This window comes from Elephas maximus, chromosome 5 (genome assembly GCF_024166365.1).
Source record: "Elephas maximus indicus isolate mEleMax1 chromosome 5, mEleMax1 primary haplotype, whole genome shotgun sequence".
Classification (NCBI taxonomy): Eukaryota; Metazoa; Chordata; class Mammalia; order Proboscidea; family Elephantidae; genus Elephas; species Elephas maximus.
The window spans coordinates 131299719-131323301 of record NC_064823.1 but is presented as its reverse complement, the minus strand read 5'-3'; the positions used below and the strand labels follow the sequence as shown (position 1 = coordinate 131323301).

Here is a 23583-nt window from a genome sequence, read left to right as displayed (position 1 = left end):
TATGGTACACCTACAATGGACTATTACTCAGCCGAAAAGAGAAATAAAGGTTTGACACGTACTGCAACAATCATGACCCTTGAAAACATTATTCTGAGTGAAATAAATAACAGAAAGACAATATTGTATGATCCCACTTATATGAAATATCTAGAACAAGCAAGTATATGAAACCAAAGGTGGTGCAGTGGTTAAGAGCTCAGGCTGCTAACCAAAAGATTGGCAGTTCGAATCCACCAGCCACTGCTTGGAAACCCTATGGGACAGTTTTGCTCTATCCTATAGGGTCTCTATGAGTCAGAAATGACTAGATGGCAATGGATTTACCAGGGACAGCAGGGAAGGGGAAAGGAAGGTGCAATCCTTAGGGTACACTAAGTATCTGTTAAGGGTGAGGGGAAAATTTGGGAGTAGTTAAGGGTAATGGTTGAACAATATGATGAGCGTAATTAATGTCACTGAACGTGAAGATTGTACATGTGAAGATTGTTGAAATGGCAGTTTTTTGTTTTTTTTTTTCTTATTTACTTATGTATTTACCACAATGAGAAACAAACCAAACCTACGTATCACAATAGTCCCTTCTGCAGCCAATCGGGGGGACGGCTCAGGACTGGGCAGCATTTCCTTCCATTGTGCATGGGGTTTCCACGAGTATGGGAGTCAACTGTACAGCAACTAAAAGCAACAGCATAAAAGCTTCCATCTGAGAGAGTGCACCATTAGATGAAACTTTGCCTTTTAGATAGTCCTGGGCTTAAGTACCTGAGTGGGCTGCCTCCCCAGTACCCAAGCTGGGGGTAATCGCAGGTTTTCATGAGGAAAAAACGTGTTAGTTCAATGTCCTTATTTTAAAGGTGAGGCAACTTTCTCAAGATCACACAGGTAATGGCAAGTAGCTATAAGATGAAAACGTTGGTTTTATAATTCTCAGTACAGGTAGATTCTGACTCTTCAGGGCCTTGGTCTATTTCGTGTTACTTCAGCAATTTCATGTTTTATTAATGACAGAGAGAACCTTTGATGCATGCAAGCATGTGTGTGTCCGTGCATGCGTGCCTCTGTGTGAGTGTTTATGAGTTAGGTTAGTCACAGATGCATAACCTCTGCTCGTGCAAAACTCACTAGCTATAAAATTGTGATAACTTCTTTTACCTTGTTGGGCTCGCTTTCCTCATGTGTAACATATAAACTCGCTGTTTTTTCTGAGACATCTAATTCACTAAACTCAAAGCATTGATTATTTTCTTTCAGGCTTTCAAGTTTTTACCAATTAACTCACGATCACCACTACCACTACCTCCTAACCCTCCATCACCACACACTTACCCCTCCTCCTCTTGAGTCCTCAGACCCCTTGAAGTCATTGTTCTTTCCTGGTATTTCTTCTTGGATTTCTGTTTCCTGAATCCAATGCTGTAAGTTTCTCCATTCTCCATGGGCACAGACATGACTTTGTTTGTCTGGGACCTAGGTCTGTTTTTTCTAGCTTCAGGTCAAAATTGTTCTCCTTAAGCCAAAATTCTGTGAAATTCCTAGATTTTGTCAATAATATATCATTGCCTATAGCATGATTTCCTTTATTCTTCAAAAAAACAAAAACAAAACAACAATAACAAAAAAACATTCTGCTCTGTTTTCTTCAGCCATCCATTCTTTTCTACATTCTTTATCTTGCTCTTGCCTAGGTCTTCATACAACTCAGAACTGTCATCTTCCACAAACACCAGCCGTTAGTTCTTCTCATAGCATCCTGTATTATTAAGACTACAATTAAGTTATACCTTTTTTTTGGTACAGACCAACTCAGAAGGTATTGTTGATGTATACATGTATTATTTAGGGTTGAGAGGCAAGGTTTTACTATATTGCAACGTCTGTGCCCAGTCTTCATGAAATATGAAATAAATGGGAATGGGTGTTTAAGTTGCAACTTGATGGCTAAGCATCAAGTCTTCTTAGGCATTGATTTTCCTCTCTTTGCCTCCAATTTTAATAGCTGCTCTTCTCTTTGTTCCCCTGACAAGCCTTGAACAATTAGTGTTATAAATAGCTTTTTTGTTGTTGTATGTGCCACCAAGTCACTTTCAACTCATAGTGACCCTGTGTACAACTGACTTGCCCTGAATTATTCAGAGTCAAGCCTAAAAACTAGGATTTTAGTTTTTGTTTTGCTTTGTTTTGTTTCACCAGAATTTCTAACTCCGTACCCTTTTAACTCTGCCACCTATGCTTTGTATCCAGTTCTTTAACCAGGCTTCTTTCTTTGACATCAGTGTTTAAGGCATAACGTTTTCCTTTCCAAGCTTCTGAGGGACTGGAAATCTATCCTGGACTTTAGTCCATGACTAGACAGATGTTCACCACTGGACACCAGACTAGCCTCATACCCATAGCCTGCTTACCCCAAGTCCCTGGCTTTGCTTTCTTGGTTGACTACCTTCCTGGTAATTCTGTGTGAGCCTCATTGACAACTGCTTGGATTTCTATCAGTATCATATGCTACTGTGCTTCAGATACCATGCTTCTTCTTCCTGACTCCCTAGATTCTCTTCAGTTGTCTACCCAAAAGAGGGACATCATTGTATCTGATCTCCACCTTTGGTTTAGGGCTTCTTTTGACTGATGGATATATTGAAGGAGACCAAAAGATACTTCCCTGGGAATTCTTTATAAAATGCTCATAGCACTGTTTTCAGAGCTGTGTCATATTGTTTAGGATAAAGGACATGCACTTCATGACCTCGCAACTTTTCTTCAATTCCTGTGAGACTGAGGAAGTAAATGTATGTGTGTGTGTTTATGTTGGAGTATCAAAAAAGTGATATAAAAAGTGGTGTCACTGAAAGGATTCCTTTCAGAAGGCATTGTATAATAGGTTAAGTTTGAGCCTGAGAGTGGTAACAGGCTATAACCCCCTCACCACCACCACCATCAAAGATGCCCATGTCCTAATTCTTGGAACCTGAGAATTTGTCATGTTACGTGTGGGAGAGTTAAGGCTGAAAATGGAATTAAGTTTGCTAATCAGCTGACCTTAAAATAGGAGATTATTCTGGATTATCCTGGTTCTTGTCATTGTTAATTAACTACCTTTGAGTTGGCCCCAACTCATGGAAACCCTATGCATAACTGCCCGGTTCTGCACCATCCCCATGATCACTTGCGGATCAGACCACTGTGTTGCATAGAGTTTTCTTGGGCTGCCTTTTGGAAGTAGATCACCAGTATTTTCTTCCTAATTTATCTTAGTCTGGAAGCTCTGCTGACACCTGTTTAGCATCACAGCAACATGCCCACCTCTGCTAACAGATGGATGATGGCAGAGTGGGAGATGCACTGGCTGGAAATCGAACCTGGGTCTCCCATCTGGAAGGCAAGAGTCCTACCACTGCACCACCAGTGCTTCACAAGGATACATTTTTTTTCTTTTTTTTTTTAGAAATAACTACTAATTGAAATATTTTCTTTCCATCTTAATGAATTAATTGAGTTTTCTTTAAGTAAAACTTACCGTCCTTAATTTTGCTTGAAAGGTATATTGTTAGATTGTAAATATTATGGTCACAGATGCCAAATACATTAGTAGTGGGATGTATTTAGATAGAATAGAAATTTTCAATAGTCCACACACACATCCACACACAAGTCAGCTCACCTATCATGACTACATGGAAATAATAAAAGTCAGTTTTTTTTTTTTTTTTTTTGTGAAAGGAAACCTTTGATATAAACTAAGAAAAGAGATTTGTTGAATAACAGTAATAGAAAAAAAATGCAGAAACTGCCATTTAATTTCTGTGCTACTTTGTGTTGTTTACTTCGACAAAACACCTAAAAATAGTGTTTTCCTATCTAAAAAGGATTGTGATGTAAGCGTCTCTATTTCTGGCTAGCGAGCTGAGTGTCTTTGCACCATTTTGATGTTTTATATTTAAGAGGCTCTCAAAAATATTGTGCCAAGGCACTAGTTACGAAGTCATAGTTGCAGTAGCTACCAAGCCATAGCTACATCAGATTCAACTGGGGCTATTTGTTTGTCTGTAGATTTTTATAGATTCATGCAATTTAGCAATAGCGTCAGAGTCAGGAAGGCAAAAAGCAGGGGGGATTAGAGGATGGGGAAGTAGTTATTCCAGATCTGAGGTTGTAGTCCAAACTATAAGCCACTTCAGAGATGTCAGAGGGGAATGTGTTATTCAGCAACACTCCTTGATCTAATCAGCCAGAATCCTAAACTTTCTCTTGAGACCACTTGAAGTAGTCTCAAATTATTAATGTGTTAACCAAAATGGCAGTAGAGTAGGAAGCCTCTTGGTGATCAAATCAAACGAAACTACTTGACAATCTTTATTGATTCATAATGGTACTGTTGAAAAATCCCTGAAGGAGAAGGGGCTTTAAAACTTTCCACATCAAATCGTTATTTAATAATATTGCACCCGCTAAATTTCAGTACCCTTCTTACAGAATCCAGTTGCTCTACTCCTGGGTAGGGGGCTAAAAACCAAAAAACCAAACCTGTCTGTTGCCATCGAGTCAATTCTGACTCTTAGTGACCCTATAGGACAGAGTAGAACTTCCCCATAGGATTTCCAAGGAGCAGTTGGTAGATTCGAACTGTAGAACTTTTGGTTAGGAGCCATAGCTTGTAACCATTGCACCACCAGGGCTAAGTTTCAGTGATTCATAGGAATTGATGTGGAGCTTTTTTCAGAATCAGGATTCAAATTCAGGTCTCTTGATCTAAAACAAACAAATAAATCTATCTCTGTTTAAGAATGTTGATCCAGCTTCACTGAGCAGTAGAGTTTCTTGTTTGTGTTCTTAGTGATTATTGGGGATGGCAAATAGGTTTCATTCTACTTGTTGCTTCATAAGCACTGATTGATAGTGGCCTCCTGAAGTGCTGCCTAGTGTCAGACTATATGGCAGATCCATGTTATTGGGAAAATGACATGACCGATTAGAGGGACCTGCCTTGAAATGGGAGATGGCGGCAGTCTTGCCAGTATTTGCCATTTCTGGATTAGAAAGTGAGAAATGGGGAAGAATTTGTGTGAGAAAAACTAGGTTCTTGGAGTCAGAGAGATATAAATTTGAATCCTGGTCCACCTCTCTTAAGTATATGACCTTGGGGGAAAGTAACTTTAATGATAATTTCTCCTCTGAAAAGCAGAAAATGAGACCAATCTTTCAGTTTATTTTTAGGATAAAAGTAATACAATGTCTAGGACAGTGCTTGGCGAGTATGTTAGATACGTTATTTCTGTTCCATTTGTCATTAACCACTTCTTCTAGATGCAGCCACAGTAACTTTCTTACAGCAGGCCTCTTCGCCAGTGTTCAGCAATGTCCCCTAAAACAGCCCCAGAATACAGTGTTGGAGTCAAACTGAAAGCTAGACACAGGCAGTGTTTCTACATAGGCCACCATATTGGCTCCTAAGAGGACTAGTGCACATTTTACGTATTTATTTTTGTTTTTTAATGAGGTATATTAGGGTATTCATAAGATTTGGCATATTTTCTGGAATATGGGGAATAGGTTAAACTGTATTTTCACTTGTATTTATTACAATGTCACAGCATACCTAAGATATTTGGGACAGATATTCTGTTTAAAGAATGATATATTTTATTCTTAGCACCTTCTTTTTTTCCTACTTAAAGTTAAAAGTCACTTGAGATGTAAAAGTGCAACTATCAAATCAGCCAAGATTTTTTTTTTTTTTTAAGCCTTTGTGTACTCAAAAGCCTCTTTTTCCTCTGAGTAGCTATGGAAGAATGGGTTCCTAAGAGACTAGATTAATCAAATTTAAAAGCAAATGTAAATTTAAACCAACCACGCAGCTCTGCTGTACAACAATTAACATTTCAAGGTAAAATGAAATGTGATGGTAGTAAATACCAGTTTCATGCAGAACTGGAAACATACGCTGTTTCACGGTGTATTTGGGCAGAGAATGGAAAATTAAAAGGGAAACCATTATTAACATACTAGCTTTGACATTTCAAGGTAAAACTCAAGCTTGATTGGAACTTCTATTAAAAAATATGCCATAATCTTAATTTTTCCACCTCATAGGGTAGAAAGGAGCCCTGGTGGCACCGTGGTTGAGTGCTTGGCTGCTGACTGAACAGCTGCTCCATGAAAGAAAGGGTGATGTGGCAGTCTACTCCCTTAAAGATTGCAGCCTTGTTAACCCTATGGGGCAATTCTATTCTTGTCCTATAGGGTGCTATGAGTAGGAATCTACTAGAAGGTAATGGGTTTGATTTTTTTGGTTCATAGGGTAGAGCAAGGCTTCTCAGCCTTTGCACCATTGACATTTTAGACTGGATGATTCTTTCTTTAGGGGCTGGAGCGTGGATTGACTGTGGGATGCTTAACAGCATCCCCCACCAGTATATGCCAGTAACAATGCTCACCATCACCACCACACTCCCCCTAGTTGTGACAACCAAAAAAATGTCTTCAGACAGCACACATTGATTTGGAGATTAAGAGACCTGGGTTTGGTTTTTTGGCTCTCCTCTTCACTAGCTATGTAACATTGGGGGTTACTTATTTTCCCAAGACCAGTTTTCAACATAAATAAGTGAGAGAGATTTGAAGTCTTATTCAGCTCTAAAATTTCCTGGTTTGATCTTTCCACCAGTTTCTTAAAGGAGGGAAAATGTGTTCAGAGACAGAGAGTCCTTGAGGGCTGGTCCTTGCTGGTTAAGCAGAAAGGACTGTGAAGAAATGGGCTAAAATTGGTGCAGCAAAAGCAAAATGACTGGAGTCATGTATATTCTTCATGAACACCACCCAGGAGTCTGAATTTTTACAGTTGTGCTCAGTGACCATGAAATCTGTTTGAAGACCTAGGAGGAGAAAGAAAGAGTGGAAGGTCAAGATGAGTAAGTGGCAATAATACATTTTCTTGGAACATTCAAAGAGTAAAAACATTATCTTGTATGCAATGTTCATAATTTTTTTTAAAGCTCTTTGCAGGTAAAACAAATATTATTGTTTATATCTAACTGACCAGGATCTCAACATCTCTGGCTCAGAGAGTTAGTGACTTACTTAAAATCATGATGTAGCCATGTCTTTGGCTCAAGCTTCTTTTTCCTTGTTGTTAGAGAGTAGAGGACAAGCAGTTGCCTTCTGAAGCCAGAAGACCCATTGTTAATTTTCAGTGTCCACAAATTCTCCTGTTGTGGTATTCTTGGGCCTGCTGACAAGGACAGGAAGCTGTGCATTGGTGACGTCCCTATGCATAGGCAGCACTATTGCTGGATAATAGAGATTCTAATTTCATCAGCTGGAGTTTGGGCAAGCACAACATAAATTGAAGCTTTTAAAGATGTTTGATTTGTCATGCTCAGAACAAAACATCTAGGTAGACCTGCTTTGTCTTCAGTTTTTGGTGGTTCTTTATGAGGCTCTTTCACTCTTGCCCTTTTATAAGGCATCAGTTGTCTCTTCAGCGAGATCATCCAGCATGCCTGTGACCATGCTCCCTTGCCATCACTGTGACTAACTCTGGCTGGCCAGGGAGCAGTTTGCTCTTTGCAACAAACTCACCCTTCCCCTTGACGAGAAAACACTTTGACTAAAAGTTATCCTTCATCACCAGTCAAATGAGCCCTTCTTGGAAGCTGGCTTCTCTGTAACCTGCTGCTAACCACATTACTGTATTGGCATCAAACAGGGTCGTACATCAATGCAAGTTAATCTGTTAAATAGGTTGATCTTTTGCTCTATAGCACGCAGATTATGGTGGTAAACTTAGTTATACATTGGACTTAGCTCAGGGACAGTGCAATCCTCTTCTTTTAAAAAGCTAGGAGACAGGTAATTTATTAGACTCTTATTTACGCTGAATCGGTCAGATCCATGAAATTTGAGAATCCTTCATTTGAGGCTATCAAGTTATCAGAGAGATTAAATCTACATTGTGCTGTAATCTGCCAGACAGCCATTGCTATCAGTAAAAGGTTGGAATCTGTCAGCATTGTTAATGTAAGGGGCACCGTCCATGTGATCATCAGCTGAACACAGTGACAAGCAATTTCATTGAAGTACCAAGAGAGAACTTAACCCTCTTGATTTCTTTCCTTGAACACATTTGCTTACTTTTGATGGAATGAGGACATTTTTAGAAAATACAGTGAGTTTTGTGTTGGCTTTAAACAAAATGTTTCTCACCTTTACACCTAAATTTAGTTCATCTGGGAGGTTATGCCAAGGAGAATTAACAGAATACAAAAAAAAAAAAAAAGTAATTTTGCAAACTTTACAGTACCGTATTTTTCTATCTTGTGCTAAGGCCCTATTTTTTATTCTAATCTTTTGGAGGATTTACATTCTTCCCCCACCATGTATGTACAGGAGTCGTATTAATCCTTAATATCGCTGGACCCAACTTTTCATAAGAGAATATGTTCCCTCTCCCTTTAGGCTGAGAATTTAGTAGATAAAAGAAGAAAATATAGATTCAACTTTGACCTTTATAAATAATTCAAGACTGTAACAGTTTACTAAAGTTTAGAAATCAGATATTAAAAACGGAATCCGTATTCTACAGTTGTCATAGACCAGTTTAAGCTTGATTCCAAATTTTTCTACTTATATAAAATCACAATTTTATACATATATGTGTATATATATGTATACGTGTGTGTGTGTATATATATATATTCAACTACTGCCTATGGAAGTATAACTGTGAGTTAAATTACTATTCTCTGATATGTTTTAAACCAATGTAAACCATGACTATAATTTGTTCTCATAAAAAAGATCAAACAGAGGTATGTATGTATAAATATATAAAAAGAGAGCATGCCTACTGAAAATATAAGTTTAATAACTTTCAAAATTTTACCTTTCAATTTAAAAAGAAATGTAATTAGATTGACTTTCCCAAAACTAAATTCTATAGCATTTGAGTGTGAAACTGTACTTGTAATTCTTCACTTAGAGTAATTATGGAAGCTTTTTTTTTAATCTTCAAATGACTCCACTTTGTCAGGTATTTCAATTATGAAGGAACAGCAGTGGTGTGGTGAGTCAACTTGGAGTTTGAAATAGAGAGGTAATGAAATACACTCTGCAATTAGAAAACAGGGTTAATGGTGATGTTTGAATGAAACCTTTTCAAACCCACTGTCAAAACACAACTTCTTTTCCCCTCTTGTTTGAGTCTCATGGCAACCTTGCTACCTTTTACAGTGGCTTCACATCTGGGGTATGTTTTCTAAACGTCTTTCGTTTAATAGGCATACTTTGGAAATCTAATTTCATTGTCTGCTTCAGATCAGTGATGCTGTGGAAACCTAACCATTTTAGACTGTCTGGATTCTGTTTTCATACAGTCGTTAACATTATGATTGAGGGCAACACAGGGAAGTTCTCTCTCCTGATTCAGAGCATCTTTTTTGTTAAAGACCATGACCCCTTAACCTTTATAAAAGATGTGGTTTCACCTAGTTAACTGTTTTATGTGGAGCTAACTGTTTTCCATTATAATTTCAATTTATTTCTGTCTGCAGTGCTTCCTGCAAAGCTTCCAAGGTTTTTTCGTGTAAGTAAAGGCTGGGTTACAAATAGGTGTTCTAAGGATCTTTGTTTCTTAACATGCCAGAACTGGAATGACCAGGGAAGATCACATTGCCCAAACTCCTCATTTCAGAGGTGAGGAAACTGAACTCGGATTGTTCTGCCAGGGTGTCAATACAGTGAGGTCTATTATGAATATCCTGACACTGACAGTTTACCAAGTTTGTTTTCTCTCTACCCTATCATGTGCTTTTGCACAAGATCGATCTTTGTTACAACTATATTTTGGGACTCTGACAACCAGGTGACTTACCTTAGCCTTTTGATTTGCATAATTTCTCCATCATTAACTCTGAACCACAGTGCAAATCTCAGCCTTCTGCTTTGTGCCACGGATTCATCTGGACTCACCTACAGCCCTCGTGCAGAACTCTAACAGAAATAACGCAGCTCATTGTAGAAGCAGCGTTATTGCTTTTATAAAAATGACGCATGCCTTGTATACAAGTTTTAAAATAATACAGAATTGAATAAGGGAAGGACTAAAAATAATGAAAAATTCAAGCACTCGCTCACCCCTATGGTTACTATTTTGACAGACATACTTCCCATGATATCTCCATGCAAGGATTTATTTCTTCATATGTGTGTCAACTTTTGTCTACATGGAATCATGCCACGCCTGAGATTGCTATTTCCTACATCACAGCTATTGTGGATTTTTGCCAATCTTTTTAATTTTCACTTTTCTGATCTGTTCTACTTTAAAAAAAAAAAAAAAAAGTCTCATTTTCCTTTTGTCACTAGCTCAGCTGAAGCCTTTAAATTGTCTTTTTTTTTTGTGTGTGTCCTTTTTTCTTACTTGCACAAATATGATTCTTTTGGTCCTTACTGACAGGCAAAACTTCTTATTTCTTTGGCCACTCCATGTAATATTTTCCAAATATTTTTCTCAAATTTTTTTAACTTTCCAGCTTGTTATGTCTGTTTTTTTTTTTTTTTCGCCCCTCCTTTAGTATAGGTTTTCCTTTTAGGTGAAGATAAATTTATTATTCTAAACCATGGAGTTAGGGAAGTAAATTTATTACAAGAATTATATTCACAGATAGGCCTACAGCTAAACATGTTAAGGGAAGTAAAACCACCAATGATTTTAAATATACCTTTTTGCATAAATAAGTAATATTACTAATATCTCTGTAACAAGGAGAGGGTCTCTTATCAGGCAAGAGTGGCAAAAACCAGAGCATGTGCAGCCAGGCTAATTAGCTGTTTACTGATTTCCTACCGTTGGGTTGGTATCCCTTGAGCATTTAGTTCCTCATCTTGTTATTGTACTGAGTCTCTGCATGAAGCTTTTTTTTTTTTTTTACTGTAAGTGTGTCCTGTGTGAACGTAGTTTCTGAGCTGAATATATTTAAATCGCATCCTACATTCCCCCAACTTTCCATCTGCAATTTTATCATTGTATAGTGGTAACAAAGACTAGTTACCTGGAGGTATTCTGCATTGTTTGAAGGATGGTGGCCACAGATATGTTTGGTCAACAATGTTAATAAGCCCTTCAGCTTATGGCTGTGATGTGTCTCTGCAAACAACCTTTTCTTTCTTTCCTTCTCTCTTTTTGTCCTATACAGTTCTTATTGTTGTAGTGAAATTGTTCATTTTGTTTTTAATATAGTGTCTCCTCAGTTTTCGGACTTTCTATTTGCCTATCCAAAACTCTTGTTGTTTTCTTTCTAGGCTCCTTCAAACATCAGTGAAGTAAATTTGATTGCTAGGTAACAAAGATAAGAAGGATCAAGGTGTAGTAATGATTCAGCATTTTAAGTATCTTATGTCCTATCTGATTATAGTTTGGAAATTTAATTGGCATAAGATGAACCCAATAAATCTCTCCTGGTACTCTTGTAGTGCCCTCCCAGTTTATGATAATTTTAAAACAAAACCTATTAATATTATTTCCGTCTATGTGTAGCGGGGAAACCCTGGTGGTGTAGTAGTTACGTGGTACAGCTGCTAACCAAAGGTGGGCAGTTCGATTCCACCAGGTGCTCCTTGGAAACTCTATGGGGCAGCTCTACTCTGTCCTATATGAGTCGGAATTGACTCGAAGGCAAAAAGTTTATTTTTTTTTTTTTGGTATATGTAGCGGGGAAGGGTCTGAGTCTTTAGAGGGCAAAATTGTTTCTAGTTAGGAAAGGGAAGAATTTAGATAATTGAAAGGAAACTAAAAGCCAGCAGGATTTTGCTTCTAATAGAAACAGGAAACTATAAAGACTAAGTAAAGCCCATTGAGAAGTAAGAGAAAGAATTCTTCCAGGGAGTTGGTACTTTGAAATAGTGGAAAAGGGAAACCAATAAAAAGTAACCTTTTTATAAAAATGTGACTGAGATTGGGGAACTTTTAGGTTTTATCATAGGGGAAATACTAAAGCTGGAAGTTAGTGAGAACTAGCATGTGTCGGAGCACCATGTTAGATCATCTTTAAGCACTAACATCAATAGCACATAGGATCAAATCTGTCTGTAAGGTGGTTATCATTATTCCCGTTTTACAGATGAGGATATTTGAGATTCAGAGAGATCAAATAATTTGCAACACATGTAGTAGGTAGCGAACCAGCAGGCTGGCCTGGCTTCAAAGTCCATGCTGTTACTGTCTCTATTAAGGAACTAGAAAGAAGGAAATTCCCAGGGGTAAAGAGGGTTTGCTGAACTATCGGATAGTCAGAACAGATCCTGCTGAACTGAAAAAATAAAATCTTGTTCTATTTCCTCGAGAAAGTAGAGCAGAGAGGCTATTGGTAGGTATAAATGAATAATTTGCTTTGCTAGTTTATTGTTTGTTTTCGGGGAGATTTTTGTTGCTGTTACTTTGATTGTTGGTATCACCTGTATTTTCCAGTTGGAATGTTCAGGCCAAATTCCCTACACATGTTGTGTCTATTCATTGCAATTTTTAAATTATGCATCGTTTCTCACCTACTTTGGGAATCTGCATGAACAAACACTCTTCCCATGGATGTTTTCCTCATCTGCCCAGGATCTTCTCTTCTCTTCTTGTTCAATTTGTTGCAGGACCAAAACCAGCATCACCTGCTATTTTATAAAATTCAAATTTTCAGGTGATAAAATCAGTATTAAATGGCTTTCTGTAAACATGAAGGTAAAAGTATGAGGATTCTATTTTATTTTTCTTCCAAAATTTGGAATGTGACTGTTTCGCAGTACAATATACAGGCTTATTTCAGTTCTGATAATTAGGCTCTAGGCTCCTAGAGAAGAGAAAACATATTTGTCTTTGGATCTCTATCACTGAGTACGCTGTCATCTGCATAATGTTTTGAATAAATGTTGTTTTAATGCTGTTTAAATAGAACACTTTTCTCTATTGTTGTTGTTGTTAGGTGCCCTTGAGTTGGTTCCAACTCATAGCGACCCCGTGTACCCTGGAATGAAACACTGCCCAGTCCTGTGCTATCCCCATAACCACTGCTACGTTTGAGCCCATTTTTGCAGCTATTGTATCAGTCCGTCTCATTAAGGATCATCCTCCTTTTCACTGACCCTGTATCTTACACGCAGTGGTTAAGACCTTGGCTACCAACCAAAAGGTCAACAGTTCAAATCCACCAGCTGCTCCTTGGAAACCCTATCAGGCAGTTCTACTCTGCCCCATAGGGCTGCTATGAGTCAAAGTTGACTTGATGGCAATGGGTATATCTTACCAAGTATGATGTCCTTCTCTAGGGACTGATCCCTCCTGATAATATGTCCAAGGTATGTGAAATGAAGTCTTGCCATTCTCTCCTCTAAGGAACATTCTGGCTCTATATCTTCCAAGATAGATTTGTTTGTTCTTCTGGTGGTCCATGGTATATTCACTGTTCTTCAATGACACCATATTTCAAAGGCATCAATTCTTCTTTGATCTTCCTTATTCGTTGTCTAGCTTTCACATGTATATAAGGCAATTGAAAATACCATGGGTTGCCAGGCACACCTCAGTCCTCAAAGTGACATTTTTGATTTTTAGGATTTTAAAGAGGTGTTTTGCAGCAGATTTACCCAATGCAATACATTATTTCTTGACTGCTGCCTCCATGGGCATTGATTGTGGAGTCAAGTAAAATGAAATCTTTGGCAACTTAAACGTTTTCTCCATTTATCATGATATTGCTTATTGGTTCAGTTGTGAAGATTTTTGTTTTCTTTATGTTGAAGCATAATCCATACTGAGGAACACTAGTGGCTCAGTGGTTAAGATCTTGGCTGCTAACCACAAGGTCAGCAGTTCAAATCCGCCAGACACCCTTTAGAAATGCTGTGAGGGCTATTCTACTCTGTTTTATGGGATCACTATGAGTTGGAATTGACTTGCTGGCAACAGGTTTGGTTTTTGGTTTTAATCCATACTGAAGGCTGTAGTCTTTGATCTTCATTAGTAAGTACTGCAAGGCCTCTTCACTTTCAGCAAAAGCAAGTTTGTATCATCTGCATATGCCACATTCTTTTGCATGTAGTCTAGCTTCTCGTACTATTTACTCAGTATACATGTTGAAAAGTATGGTGAAATGATACAATCCTGATGTATGCCTTTCCTGATTTCAAACCATGCAGTATCCTCTTGTTCTGTTTGAACAACTGCCTCTTTGTCTATGTACAGTTTCCTTATGAGCATGATTAAGTGGTCTGGAATTCCCATTCTTTGCAATATTATCCGTAATTTGTTATGATCCACACAGTTGAATGCCTTTGCGTAGTCAATAAAACACAGGTAAACTTCTTCCTTGAATTCTCTGCTTTCAGCCAAGATCCGTCTGACATCAGCAATGATATCTCTTGTTCCACATACTTTTCTGAATCAGGCTTGAATTTCTGGCAGTTCCCTGTCAATGTACTGCTGCAACTTTTCTTTATTAATATCATTTTTAAAAACCACATGATATCCATATTTTAGGTTCCCTAGTGGCAATGGTTATATGCTCAACTGCTAACAGAATGGTCGATGGTTGGAAACCACCAGTGGCTCTGCAGGAAAAAGACCTGGCAGTCTGCTCCTGTAAAGATTACAGCCTAGGAAACCTTATGGGGCAGTTCTACTCTGTCCTATAGGGTCGCTGTGAGTTGGAATTGACTTGACTGCACACAGCAACAACAATCCATATTTTACAGTATATCAAATGGATTTGGGTAGAACCTTGGAGTTTGTGGCAAGAAGGGCTTACCTACCTGATAATTTAGAAAGTGTGATTGTACAGTATAGAGAGACAGATATTAGTCAGTTGTCTACTGAATCATTGTATTGCGTGACAGCCCCACCTTAAACCCTTAAAATAATGTTCTTTGTACGTGAAGATGATGCCAGTAATGATTCAGCATCAGCATTGCATGATCTTGAATTGTTTTTCCAGTAGAGATAATTACTTTTCTCTGATTCACCCTCACTCTCTTGGTTCTGAATCCCTAGTGAAATATTGCATGCAGGTGTAACGGGGCTGGCCAGGATTATGAATATATTAACAGTGGATCTGAGCAATGAAAGCATGTTTGTTTTTTGTCTTCATGTTTATGTTATAATAATCACTTGTGCAAAACAGTTGCAAAAGTTGAAAAATGACAAATGCATAAAAACTTTCTTTCATTCCAATCCCTATTTTCTGCTGTATAGTCTTCATTTTATTATCTGTCAGTTGAAGGAATTAGGATAGATGAAGGTGATGATTCTTAAACTTATAAATTTATGATTCACAAATTCATTGTAGTTAAAGTCATGAGATTAATGTCTACACATCAATTCCTCGTGCAGTACTATGTTCTTTATTGCTTTCATAGTGTCTTTTGTCTTTATTCTTGTTTAGAAAATAAACCCAATGTTGTCACCTTTGGGTATGTGTGGGTTTCAGAGTAAAAGTACATGAATTATCTGTAGTTGGTATACTTTCAACGGTACAAATTAATCCTGTCTTGGTGAGGCAGAGGTTATGCCTAAACTACATATATATACAGAGTATTTTGTTTGATTTTTATCTGATATGCTTTTTCGAAGTAAAATTTCTGAATCACTCATTAGTTTCAAATTATATTTATGAATTCTAAGCATGGAAAATATAATTCTAATAGAATGTTAAGGAGTCTATTTTTCTGTTTGAAAAGTGAAAAGACTAGAAACGATATGCTTTAAGCCCTTACTTTATGATTGAAGAAACTGAGGTCAAGATCAAGGTTGCACAGTTGGTTAGTTTCCCAGGTCCTCCGGATTCAGGTCTTTGGACTTCCTGCTTATCCATGATGTATTTGCTTACACTGGCAAGTTAATTAATAATACAGCATTGATAATGGTTGGAGTATAAACTTGATGGAAATTCTTAGTGGCAGTGCAAGCCAAAACTTGTGCTGTGCTTTCCAGGAATTTCAGAGAGAGATGTCAACAGTGTGGAATTCTCTTTTGCCTAACGGTTCCTTTATAGGACAGGGAACGTCAGAATCTTGTTATTCTCCCCCACAGAAAACTCTCTTGCCATTAGTAGTATGTATGCTGAGACTAGTGCCATGTATGCTACAATGTATAAAATCATGCTGAGGACACAGAGAACCCCTACTCACTTAAGCAGGGGTTTGCCTTATGGTGGTTTACCTGTAGTGTAATGTAGAAATCCGCCTCTGAATTATTTCTTCTTCAAAGTCTATCTACAGTGAGACATCACAGAATTACATTTCGGAATTGATTGCATATTTTATCCAGTGTTTTTACCGTGATAACATGTTATGCCAGTTGGAAATGTCCTTTTAGAGTTTGCTGCCCCTGCTGAATCTTTAGTTACAGCAGGTTTTAAATAAACACACTGAGAAAAATCGTGCCTTCTGCTGTCTTTTCTCTGCTGCTTCTCTCAGCTAAACAACAGAAAGGTCGTTTAAGTAAGATCAGGTGGTGTATCATTTGGTTTAGTCTCTCTTATCTGAAATGAAAATATTTGTTCTCTTGACATTCTGATATCTGCAGCACTCCCTTTTTAAAGGTTCCATGTAGTAATGAAGCTGACTTCATGTAGCTCTGAACCATGTAATTAGGCAAACACAGTTCTGAGCGTGAGAATTGACCCCCTAAAGTGAGTTAAAGGAATGAACAAATACATTATTTTCTAATCCTATGTAATTCTTTCATTTTTATTAAAACCAGTTAGGAGAGATTTTTTTCTCGTTCTTTTTTTGTCCTGACAGTTTTAACACTGTCAATAAGAGTATGCCATTTGCAATTTTAAAGCCATCTAAAACTTCACATGTGTTCTGGAATCAGAGTATACAAAGGGAATTTCAACTTTTGACTAGTGGTTATGGAATAACCTCCCCTTGTTCCACAGTTGTGTGGAGTGAAGAAGATACTGTATTGATTTCCTGCCCAGAGAGTGATGCCTCCTTCACTGATTATGCAGTTTGCTGTTTTTTGTACTCGCAAACCACCACATGTGGCCCTAATACACTGCTTTTTAGCTCAGGGCAATCCTCCTCCCCACATACACACCCTAACATTTGGCGATGTCTGGAGACATTCTTGGTTGTAGCAACTGTGGATGGTGCTACTGGTATCTACTGGTGAGTAGAGGGCATGGTTGCTGCTAAAAAATCCTTGAATGCATAGGATTCCTCCCCATAACAAATAATTTTTCAGCCCCTAAATGTCACCAGAAACCCTCGTGGTGTAGTGGTTAAAAGCTACGGCTGCTAACCAAAAGGTTGGCAGTTTGAATCCACCAGGCACTCCTTGGAAACCATATGGGACAGTTCTACTCTGTCCTATGGGGTCACTATGATTCGGAATCCGACTCAACTGCCAAGGGGTTTTTAAATGTCAGTAGTGCGGAGATTGAGAAACCCTTCCCTAATATTTATTATATTGTATTGTAATCATTAGTTTGCATGTGTCTTACCTCTACAGGCTTGTAAGATTTTTACTGGGCAAAAACTAGTCTTCTGCTTCCTGAAGTATCCTGCATCTAGCACATTGGCTAGATGGAACATGATAGGTGTTTCATAAATGTGTGTTGAATGATTCTCAAATGTATGTCTGATTATGATTGCTAAATGTTTATACATTTTCTCCAAATACTCATTGGTCAGGTTTGTGATGATTATTATTAGTATTAAACTTTTGTATTGAAATTTGGCACACATTGCCCTCTTCCCCACTGGAGACCACTATCTTGATTTCTAACACTGGTTTTCCTAATTAAAAAAAAAAAAAAAATCTGGTTCAAAATCACAGCATGTTGTGATGTTCATCCAAGTCATGTATAGCTGTAAGTTGTTCATTTTCGTTGCAGTGTAGTTTTTCTTTGGATCAATAGATCACACTTTTGAGTTCATTGAATGTTTGATGGATATTTTGGTTTGGTTAGCTAGTACAATTAACAGTGCTATAAATATTTTTGTGTGTTTCCTTTGGTGTACATAAGCAGACTTTTCCGTTGGGGAGATGCTTAAAAAAAAAAAAAAAAAAACACTGTCATCGAGTCGATTGCAACTCACAGTGACCCTATAGGACAGAGTAGAACTGCCCTATACAGTTTCCAAGGAGCACCTTGTGAATTTGAATCGCTGGCCCTACAGTTAGCAGCTGTAGCACTTAAAACCACTACACCACCAGGGTTTCTGGGTAGGAGCTGGAAGTGTACGTATGCACGTATTTCTGTTGTATAGATACTGGGTCATTGGGTAATGCGCATGTTCAACTTCAAATATAAGAGACACAATGGTTCTGAAAGATGGAAGAAAATTGTCCTTTTTCCTAATCAGTATATGCATATTTTATAAAGAAAAAAGCCCTGGAAATCTACTTGAAGTCAGCTACTGAAACCGTAGGGAGCACAGTTCTACTCTGACACGCATGAGGACACCATAAATCATAATCAACTGGATAGCAAGTGGTGTCTTTTACAAGGAAGTTGATGCTACCTATGAAAAAAATAACTTCTAACTTTAGTGACTGAGGCAGAAACTTAATTGCTTATGGAGCTTGTCCTTTGTTTTATTATTTTAACAGGCTCCTAGTGTTTTAAGTCTTTCTAATTCTGCTTTGATAACATAGGCTTAGTCAATGTGACTTGACTTCACAACAGCTAATGTTAAATAAGGAAATTTTATTACATGATTTATGTCAATCACCACTCCCGCAATAAATGTATCTTTACTATCCTCTACTAGCCTGTTGTCCTATTTTGAACCTTTCATCCACATGTGTTTTTATTTTTTTTTCCTCTTCATTTTCCTTATTCAGTTCATCTTTATTCCATTTTATCATGGTAGTTGTTTTTCTAACTGATCACTGCGCTTCTTCAGCTATACTGTTAATAAGATGGATTTTTTTTTTTCTCCCCCAGAGGAGGATAAGGAGTAGAATAATAGGATAAGGAGTAGAATAATAATATATTTAATAGGCAATGTATAATCTCATAGTGACTACCAAAGACATTATAATCAAACAAGGTAATAAGATTATAGTACTTAAAAATATATATATATATATATAAATTATTTAGTTCAAGACTCTAACTTTACTGGTGAAAACCCACCACAAACATTTAAAGTGACTTGCTAAATGAAAATGGTGAGTTAGTAGTACGACTGGGACTAGAACTTTGGAATTTGGACTCATCATCATGGAATTCTTCCAATTAAAAAAAAAAGTGCTAAGTAAAAATAAATAGAAATGGCATATTATTCATACATGCTGTTCTACTGTTCTCTCTACCTGCAAAATTCATCCATATTGCTTTCATTTAGCCATCTGTTTTTTATTCTGGAACTCTCAGCTTAAATTTCAGGGAAGCCTTTTCTGACACTACAATTTAGGTTAGTTTTCCTTAGTCCATACAATAGCATTCTCTTTCAATCATTATCCTACTTCATATAATTGTAACTGAAGTATAATTTGGTTGATTGTTTATCTAAAGTCTGTATCAGTTTCCTATTGCTGCTGTAACAAATTACTACAGATTTAGTGGCTTAAAACAATGAAGCTTTATTATCTTATAGCCTTGTATGTCAGGAGTCCATAATGGGTCTCAGTGGCCTAAAATCAAGGTGTTGGCAGAACTGTGTTCCTTTCTGGAGGCTTTTGGGGAGAATCCAGTGTTTTGTCTTTTCCAGCTTCTAGGGGCTGCCAACATTCCTTGTTGTGTCCCCTTCCATCTTTAAAGCTAGCCGTGGCCAACCCAGTCTTTCTCATGATGACATCTATCTAGTTCTGATTCTTCTGCTTTCCTTTTCCCTACTTAAGGACTGGTGTGATTTCGTTGGGCTCACCCAGATAATCCAGGATAAATTCCCTATTTTAAGGTCAGCTGGTTAGCAACCTTAATTGCATCTGCAACCTTAATTCCTCCTTGCCATGTAACATAATGTAATCACAGATTCTAGGCATTACAACATGGGCGTCTTTGTGGGGTCATTAATTTTCCTACCACAAGGACATTTTAAGCTCCCTGAGGGCAGAAACCACGTTTGTGCTGTCTAATGCTAGCTTTCTAACACCTAGCGCATTGCCTAGCACAGTGTAACGTTTAATAAATATTTGTTGGATGAAGATACAATGCATAAAGTATAATCATTACCGCTTATCAATGGTAATGGAGACAGGTAACAAGTCTCAGGGTTAGGAATAGGCTACAGACTAATTATGAAGCTGTTGTTAAAGTTTACAGATAAATTGTTTGAACCATTTTATCTTAAGTGACATTATTTGCTTTGGGAAATTAAAAAAAAAATTATTTTGGAATGCCTCTAGGTTCTCTCCAACTTCCAACAGAATGAATTTCATAATTATACATTCTATGCATTAATATCAACATAGAGGTGTTTTCCCGAAGCATGCATCCACTATCAGTCAGGCTGGCTGTAACTCAGACCTATGCTGGGTGGCAGCAGATAAGTTTGGAATTAGTTTTGATAGGTAATCCACAAAATAGCTAGACCACATGCCAGCAATCAAGAATTCTCTGTAATTACTTTAATCTGTAATCGGCTCAACACAGTGCACAAAAGACTGGCAGATGAATTTTGCAACCAGAGAGGAAGTTGGTTAATTATTCCAAGACCATCTCTTTGTTCTTGTATTGATTTGGAATTGTATGACCTTTTCATTCATTCATTTGTATATTTATTCATTCAATAGAATGTATTAATTACAGTAGGAACATATTAATTACACCAGGAACAAAAACCAATAAAACATTTTCCCTGACCTCTCAATATATCTGTGCTCATGGTGAGAGACAGGCATGGAAATAAATCCATATGTGTAACTAATATTAGTTCTGTTCCTTCATTTAAAGAAAGAGAGCGTTGTAGACTCAGAGTTAATAAACAGTTACCATTAAATCCTTTAATTTTTATATTAGAAAGAAAAATTATTGGAAAACACACACAGACACACCCACATCCATTGTTGCCAAAGGAGGCAGCTTAGTTCACTAGTGAAAATACTGAGGTTTAAAATTATTCTCCTTCCTGAAGCTGTCGGCTATAGATTATATACTAAGCTTGAATGGATGACAAAACTGTTCATTGCACAATAAAGTGAGTCCCTAAAAATTAGATACTTTTGCATTCTCTTCAAATAGTAATCTATATTGTTTGCATGCTGCTCCACATTCCTGGTTACCAAGACACTCTGGCTTGGTTCAATGTATAAACATCTCACAGTGAATGAGTGCAAAAGGATCTTGCAGCCTGGCTGAGGGATGCAGTCCTACAAGACGGTGTTTAATATGGGAAATTGGGATAAAAAAACAATGTACAAATACAGAATGAGGGAAATCTATATCAGGAGCAACACATGCAAAATTGTTGATAGCTACTATCCAATCGGAAACCCTGGTGGCATAGTGGTTAAGTGCTACAGCTGCTAACCAAACGATCGGCAGTTCGAATCCTCCAGGCGCTCCTTGGAAACTCTATGGGGCAGTTCTACTCTGTCCTGTAGGGTCGCTATGAGTCGGAATCAACTCGATGGCACTGGGTTTGGTTTGGTTTTTGATTACTATCCAGTCGGCCCCTGACTCATGGCAACTTCATATATAACAAAACTTACACTCCTGGTCCTGTGCCATTCTCATAATCAGTTGCAGATCAGACCTTCGTGATCCATGGGGTTTTCACTGGCTGATTTTCAGCAGTAGATCGCCAGGCCTTTCTTCCTAGTCTGTCTCAGTCTGGAAGCTTTGCTGAAAACTGAGCCATCATAGCAACAAACAATCCACCCCTGATGGACAGGTGGTGTTGTGCGTGAGGTGCGTTGGCTGGGCATAGAATCTGAATATCCTGCACCATTAAGCAAGAATTCGGTGGGTAGTGCAGGCAATTAATGTGCTTGGCTACTAACCCAGAGGTGCCTTGGAAGAAAGATCTGTTTATCTACTTCCAAAAAATTAGCCATTGAAAACCCTGTATACAGCTCTGCTTTGACACACTTGGGATCTCCATGTGTCAGAATCAACTCAAAGGCAACTGGTATATGAAAAATACAATTTATCACGTTCAAGAAGAATTACGTTGTAGCACTCAGGCCAGTAACTGCAAGTTACATGACGACTGGATTCTGATCAAAATTAGAACATTCAAACGGGGCATATGAAACAGGGTACTTGTGAAGCAGCGAGTTCCATTCTTAAACAGAAACTGTAGTATCATTTAGTAGACTTTTCAGTCAGTCTCATAGAAGGCATTTGAATATCTGGGCAATGGTTGCTCTAACCATATTAAACAACATCTTGTAAAGCTTTAAGGGCCTGTGATATTTAGGTCATGCAACATTAATTGAAGGTAAATGATAATTTGTAAATATTCTTAATGATTCGTAGTGGCATCATCTTATGAAGGGTCTTGATTATAAAGTCTGCGTTTAAACAGGAAGATTATCTTAGAAAATCTCATAGAAGAGAACTGATAGAAACTGACATATCTTCTGTCTGTTCAATATAGCCAGTATTTTCTTCGATGATGAACAATTTCTTCTTGAATTAGGTACCACTGTTTGTTGTTGAAGTAATTGGCTTACTTTTAGGGTCATGTTGACTGGAAACTCTGTTATTTGAGCTTTGAATCACTATAGGCATGGGTGATTCTCACACTCTGGGAAGAAGTTAGGAATTAAGAATACTGAGGGGAGAGCAGGTTCATGCCTATCATCTCACTCTCATTTGGGGGCATTTATTCAAACCCTGGTAACATAGTGGTCAAGAGCTATAGCTGCTAACCAAAAGGTTGGCAGTTCGAATCCATCAGGCACTCCTTGGAAACTCTGTGGGGTGGTTCTACTCTGTCCTATAGGGTCGCTATGAGTCAGAATCGACTCGACAGCAACAGGTATTCCTGGAGTGGAAAATTGGACAAATTTGCTGCACAGTCTAAATCTTCCTTTGTCTTTTTGCCTGAACTTGCCTTGTTGAAGTCCTATCAGTTTAAATGAACATAAAGGAACCCTGGTGGCCCAATGATTAAGCACCAGGCTTCTAACCAAAAGATTGGCGGTTCGAATCCACTCAGCGACTCTTTGGGAGAAAGACTTGACATCTGCTCCCATAAATATAACAGCCTAGAAAAACCTGTGGGGCCAGTTCTCTTCTGTCACGTGGGTTCACTATGAGTTAAAATCATCTCAGCGATACCTAACAACAACACCTAATGAGCATATGACTCCGTTTTTAGTTTTTAAAAGATTTCTAATTAGTTGATTATTTTGAAACTGTTTTTGCTCAGTGTCATATGGCTCCTTCCAGTTACTGCCCTGATTTTTTATTTTGGTAAAATGAAGCTGGTATTTCAGTGCTTAAGTATTATATAAAAAAGTGTATATAATTTATTTAGATGCTGGTAATGAGGGGTCATTGAAGAAGTTTAATTTTACTTATTACCTAATAGCTGTATTTATTATATGGCATATCTACATGATTTCAATAAGTTCTGAACTGCCCTAAGAAAGAGTATTATTACTCATGTCGTAAATTTAAGGAAATAGCTGCTTATTCAGTT

At 37.7% G+C, this 23583-nt stretch overlaps 1 protein-coding gene across 8 annotated transcripts in view; it reads left to right on the top strand.

The window, feature by feature from the left end:
* The window catches only part of PCDH7 (protocadherin 7), a 486963-nt gene that overhangs the window by 150591 nt on the left and 312789 nt on the right, over positions 1–23583 (top strand). The gene's annotated exons all lie outside the window — the stretch shown is intronic.